We start from the raw sequence: 6,993 nt of genomic DNA on the forward strand, positions 1-6,993 counted from the left end.
ACGTAACAAGGTTACAACCCGCAAGGGTACAGTAACCCGAAGTAGATCGTCTATTAGAAATCGATTAGCCCAATCTGCATCAGGGTAGCCCTCTATCCTCAAGTAACTATGTCTACCATATAGAAGGCATAGTTGTCAAGGGGACTAGGCAAACCAAGGCGACTGAGGGGGCAAAAAATCAAGGCGACAAGGTGTCACCTAGGCGACCTAGGCAACAAGGCGTCACCTAGGCGACACTAGAAATCAAGGCGTGACAAAGGCGCCTGGACGCCAATGCGTCGCCTAGGCAACGCCTTGACAACTATGATAGAAGGCCTTTTCCTGGAGAGGATTTTAAGAACCTGATGATACGATAGACAGCATCAAGGTGTCCACTCTTGGGAGCATGCATGAACTGACTCACCACTCCAACTGCATAACTGATATCTAGCCGAGTCAAGGAGAGGTAGATCAATTTCCCAACCAGCCTCTGGTATTTCCCTGCATCTACAAGAGGAGAACCACAGTCTTCACTAAGTTTGTGATTCTGATCAATTGGGGAGTTAGCTGGTTTACATCCTAACATTCCTGTCTCTTTCAATAGGTCCAGAACAAACTTCCGTTGGCAAATATTGATGCCCTTCTTTGATCTTGATACTTCAATCCCCAAGAAATATTTCAAAAGTCCAAGATCCTTAATTTCAAACTGCTTGGCCAGGTAAGATTTTAACATCTTTATCTCATCTTCGTCATTCCCAATCACAATAATATCATTAACATAAACAATAAGAGTAGTGACTGTACCATTACCTCTCCGGATAAACAAGGTGTGGTCAGCCTAACTCTGGGAATATCCATTCTTTAGAATGGCCTATCGAAACCTCTCAAACCAAGCTTTGGGTGACTGTTTCAGATCATAAAGTGCCTTCTTGAGGAGACACACTGATGCAGGACAATCTAGGACCGGGCCGACCCAACTAGTGTACTACATTGGACTGACCCAAACCCAGTTGTACCAGGTCCAGTTTGAGTGTTCGGATCTAGTAGGATTTTAGGAAGTTTATTTTATTTGGGAAATCATTAGACACAGGGAAATTTCCAATTTGAGTTTTATTGGGTTTCTATTTTAGTTAGCTTGGTTTTAGTAAGTAATTAGGAGTCTTTATTTTTGGGTGCCTTTTATTTCTCTTTATATATGATGTAATTCCCCATCGTTAGAGATTATGTAAGAATGAATTGAAAAAAAAGTGAGTTTGTGTGTGTGCACATAACCCCCCTTCTTCTTCTCACGGCTTCTTCTTCCCCCCCCCCCCCTCTCTGATTTCTTCTCAGATTTCCCCTCTCCTATTCTGTCCCCCATTACACACTTTCCCTTCTGCTGAAAGAGACTTGAAACCAGGTTGAGGTTGCATATACACCATAGTTATCAGGGCGTCGCCTTGGCGTCCAGGTGCCTTTCTCTCTCCTTGACTTTTGGTGTCGCTTTGTTGGTGTCGACTTGATTTTTGGTCCTTTCCATCGCCTTGGTTTGCCTAGGCGCTTTAACAACTATGATATACATCTCCTCTTCTAGATCACCATGAAGAAAAGCATTCTTCACATCTAACTGTTACAGTGGCCATTCTTTGTTGGCTGCCACTGATAGGAGGACTCTGATTGAGTTGTGGTTGGCCACAGGAGCAAAAGTCTCTTGGTAATCAATACCATAAACTTGACTGTACCCCTTGGTTACCAACCGAGCCTTGTATTCGTCCACTGTACCATCTGATCGGTACTTGATTGTATAGACCCACCTGCATCCAACTGGAATTCTTCCCCTGGGAAGATCAATAAGAGTCCATGTACCATTCTTCTCAAGAGCCATCATTTCCTCTGACATGGCCTTCTTCCATTTCAGGTCAGATATAGCCTCAGTAAGATTCTTGGGAATAGTAGCAGATGAGAGGGCAGTGGTAAAGGCAAGACCTGTAGGGGAGATAGCATCATAGGAAACAAACTGGGCAATAGGATTAGTGCAAGCTCTTTTTCCCTTTCTAGTAGCAATTGGGAGATCTAAATCAGAAGGAAGATCACCTGACTGAGGAGGATGGAGCTCAGGATGTGGCTCTAAAGAGGGCTCTTGGCAGGTCTTCTTTCCTGTACTCTTCAAGCATGTACCTTTTTTGTAATGAATGTGGTAATCCTTCTCCTTACCACTTTCAACAACAGCCCCTTGATCACCAATATCGATAACAGCCCCTTCTTTAGGTTTCTCAATATCAAACAGAAATGGGGAAGTAGGCAAAGGTGGGAGGAAAGGGATATCAACATCCTCTTCATTCCTTCTATTCTCCCCCTGAAGAGGATGCTGATGAGAAGGAGTGAAGAAGGGTATAGACTCAAAGAAAGTGACATCTTTGGAGAGAAAGCGCCTTTGGGAAGCGAGATGATAGCACTTATACCCCTTGGTAGAAGATGATTTACCAAGGAAGAGGCACTTGAGGGCCTTGGGATCAAGCTTAGTCCTAGCCGATTTATTGACATGGACATAGCAGACACACCCAAATACCTTGGGAGGAAGAAGAAAGGCAGATGTATGAGGAAGCAGAGTTCCCAGAGGGGATTTGGAGCCAAGTAGCAGAGTTGGCATCCTATTGATGAGAAAGGCAGCAACAAGGAGTGCATTAGCCCAAAAGGTCTTGGGAACATGCATGCTAAAAAGAAGACTTCTAGTGACCTCCAACAAATGGCGGTTTTTTCTTTCAGTCACGCCATTCTGTTGAGGTGTATCAACACAAGCAATCTGGTGGATAATACCATGATCAATAAAAAACTGCTGGAGCCCCCCATACATGTACTCCCCCCTTTATCGGAGCGGACTATCTGGATGCGGGTACCAAATTGAGTAAAAATTAACTAATAGAATTTCTTGAAAGCATCATAAACATCACTTTTTGGTTTCATTAAAAAGGTCCAATTGGTCCTGGAGTAGTCATCAACAAATGAAACAAAATAACGGTATCCAGACAAAGAAGTAGTGGGAGCGGGTCCCCAAACATCAGAATGCACAATATGAAAAGGAACAGTGGATTTATTACCATGATAGGGATAAGATGTGCGACAATGTTTAGCAAAAATACATGGTTCACACTAAAAAACATGAGAAGAAGAAAAAGAAGTAAACAAGTGAGGCAACTGTTTCCTCATAACAACAAAAGATGGGTTACCTAAACGTTGATGCCAAAGCATCACAGAATCCACAGTACTCCTATCAGTCTGGCCACAAACATAGGACTGAGCAGCAGGAAAAACAGGTGGTTAGGGCTCCAAAAGGTAGAGTTCTTTCTCCTCACATCCACTGCCAATAACCCTCTTCGTCACCAAATCCTGAAAGAGACAATGAGAAGGAAAGAAAGTGAAACAACAGTTCAAGGACTTGGTTAAATGACTGGCAGATAACAAGTTAGTGGCAAAATTGGGAACTTGAAGTATAGAGTCAAGAGAAAGGGAAGAAGTGACTCGAACATTGCCCTCACCAGAGATAGAGGAAAGAGAACCATCAGCAACTCTAACCTTATCTTTACCGGAGCAAATAGAATAAGAGTCATAACACTGAGACATACCAATTATATGATCTATGGCACCAGAGTCAACGACCCAAGTGGGAGCAGTGGAGGGGCAGATGTAGAGGCCTGCAAGGCTGAGGCTGAGTCTGACATTGCAGGAGCAATAGAAGACTGACCAAGTCGAGACATCATCCGACGTAGTGCTGCAATATCTTCTCTGGAAAGAGGATCAAGATCAGGTTGTGGTTCAAGTGACTCTGTATCAGCTGTCACAGAATGAGCTCGAGCTCCCACGGTCTTACCACCTCGGGCACCTGATGATCCACCACACCCACTAGGAGGCTGCCCATGAAGGGCCCAACACCTGTCCTTAGTGCGCCCCAACTTTCCACAATGGTCACATTTAAATCTGTCTCAACCTCTCCCTCCACCTCTCTGGTCGCGGTGGGAACTAGAAACGAGAGTAGATCTCTCCAGTGATGGTACAATGTCCATGGATCCTCTTCTATTCTCCTTACTCTGCAAGTAGCTACACACTTCATCCATTGATGGGAGAGGAGACCTCCCTAAGATCTGCAAGCGAAGTGGCTCAAACTCTTGGTTAAGACCACCAAGTAGAATAAGAATCCTTTCTTTTTCTTGTTTCCTGTAGACTTTGGCCTCATCTTCCGAATTAGACAGCTGGAGATTGCTATAGTGGTCAGATTCCTCCCACAAGCTTATAACAGTGTTATAATAGTCAGTTATGCTCCGATCACCCTGTTTCATATGGATGATTTTTTGGAGGGTTTGATACACCTTTGCCGAATCACCAACCCTATCAAAAACTTTGGAGGCATTGTCCCAAATATCCTTCGCAGTTTCCTTACTCATAAGTCTTCTTCCTATCTCAGGCTTCATGGAGAATATCAGCCAGGTCATAACAGTGGAGTTCTCAGTCTCCCACTTTAGATAGTCTGGCTCAGTAGAAGCGGGTGCCTTGATGGAGCCTATAATATACCCCAACTTTCCCCTATTGCGCAGGGACAACTTCACTGATCGAGACCAATCCAAGTAGTTGGTACTGTCGAGTTTCACAATAGAAAGTTGGGCGTTAGGATTATCAAAGACAGCCATGGTAGGGAGAGTTCCACTTGAGCTGCCACTAGTAGCTCCCAAAGACCCACTAACTTCAGAGTCGTTTCCAAACATGGTGGAAAATATGCCAAAAAAGACTCAATATAGTCTTGCACAAGTGAGGAGCAACCTCAACCCAACCACAAGAATCAAATCAGCAAGCTACAGGAAAACCGAGAGCACACTTTTGATGGAAAAAAGGGAACGTAACACTTCCAAAGACCAACATACAGCAGTGCAGGGCCATAACAATGCATATATCTGTCACGCAAAGTAGCTAACAAGAGTTCAAAGCATCAAAGGGACCTCTGGTTCCAGTCCACAATAACCAAGGCATACATAACTCTTTCATTCTCATTCACTAAGAGACATCCAAGGCAGCCAGCTAGCAAAAAATTGCAACCAAAGGACAAAAAACAGAGCAGGCAATACCTATTCAGCAGCCAAAAAAGGAGCACCACTCTCCAGCCTTTACTCTTTTGAACCGAGCCCTTGGGGCTTCATAAAGGCACCTCTAGACTCAAAGGGGCCTAGCTTCAAGACCAAACAATCTGCCAAGGGGCAGAATCGAAACTGAGACAAGGAATGGCTGGCGGAAATTTCCGGGTAGCTCTTCTAGGGCTAAAACACCTTCAACAGCTTCTAGACTCCCTCCGTTGCAAATGGATGTGAGGAATAGACCTCCAAAGAATGTAGGAAGGTATGCTTTACATAATACAGCCTCTAGTGGAACTCTTTATCTTCTTAGGGTTCCAAAGAGAGGTGAAAGAAGGGCCAACTAGGCTGAATCGACTCTCAAACTAGAGGGCTGTGCTCTGATACCAAGTTGGAACTCTAAGTTGGATCGGTTCTAGGTAATAGAGAACTGACTTGCACCAAGGAGGAGAAGGAGAAGGGAAGAGAATAGAGGAAGAAGAAAGAGATTGAGAGAATCGTGAGTTAGAGAGAAAACCTCCCCTAACTCCTATATTTACTTCACTAATTACTCTTAGGAAATTACATAGGACTCCCTAAGTAGGTAAAAGATAAAAAGAGAATAAAATGTAAAATTACAACCCTATGGCTCATAATAGAGACAGAGACAAATATACCCCTAACACATAAACTCTAACAAATTGACAGTATTCACAAATGCCCCCAGGTCTGTATTTGAGGAAAGTCTTACTCTCTAGGTTGAAGTTCTTGCGTAGTTGGCAACTCTTGAAAGAATATCACTCACAATAACCACCTAAAGGATCGATGTGTTAGAATCAAGGTGGAAAACTAAGAAAATGGAGGTGAGTTGGAACTTTCCTAGTTACCTTCTACCGGTGTTGTTGGAATGGGGTGGCAGCTGTCCATTTGAGGGAGGATGGAATCTCTGTGCAGATGGTTCCTTTCACATTCTTTTGGTGCATTTGGAAGGAGTGAAATGCTCATGTTTTTGTGGCAAAGGAAGAGACAGCTGAGAAGATTGCTTTCCAGGCTATGACTTTACTATTTAGTTGCTGTTCGGTTATCCCTGTTTAGAGGGAGAATACTTTTTGTATATGGGATTGATGGGAGGATGTTGTGAATTATTCCTGCATGTAATGGGTTTTTTCTTTCACTTCATGTTGGATTCATGTAAGGGGTGCAGGCTGTATTTTATACACTCTTCCATCAAAACACACCAAAAAAAAAAAAAAAAAAACAATGCAATTTGGCTTGGCTGTTCCTAATAAAAGATCCAACTAATCTCTGTGGACCTGATTACCTGAATATGTAGAAGAAAACCTGCTAATAAAATCTGGGACAACCATGTACAAGCAAAGAAGCCCATTTCAAAGATTAAGCAGACATTATATCCTTGCTCAGAGATCTGAATTATGCAGGCCTGTTGGGTCTCTTTGTGCAACCTAGGGTCTTTGTGATGCAATATGATGAGGTTTGCCAGGCTAAGATTACATGGTAGGAAAGACTGAAAGAGAAAGGCTGCTGGAAATGGATAGAACAGTAAGGAGAAATATGAACAAGAGAGAAATGAGATGGAGAAAACTGGGTATCACCACCAACCAACCAGAGGAATCTCAGGCCTGCAACTGAATCACCACAGCAGCAAAAACTGAAAGAGAGCATAATTTTGTTCATTCAAATCGTCCGCAGTGTGCCTTTCCTCTTTTATTTATAATAGCAATAACCCATTACAAAAATAGTAACCACTTATGCATGGGGAAGGGTTACTTTGCTGCCACAATTAATTAGAATCTTCTAAACTGAGATCCATAGCTATTACATGGAAATAGAAAGTAAATAAAATAGAAACAATCTACTTAGCTAAACTTAACTACTAAATAGCTGATTTTTTTGCTAACGATCAGAAAAGAATATTAAA

This window comes from Telopea speciosissima, unplaced genomic scaffold (genome assembly GCF_018873765.1).
Source record: "Telopea speciosissima isolate NSW1024214 ecotype Mountain lineage unplaced genomic scaffold, Tspe_v1 Tspe_v1.0040, whole genome shotgun sequence".
Classification (NCBI taxonomy): Eukaryota; Viridiplantae; Streptophyta; class Magnoliopsida; order Proteales; family Proteaceae; genus Telopea; species Telopea speciosissima.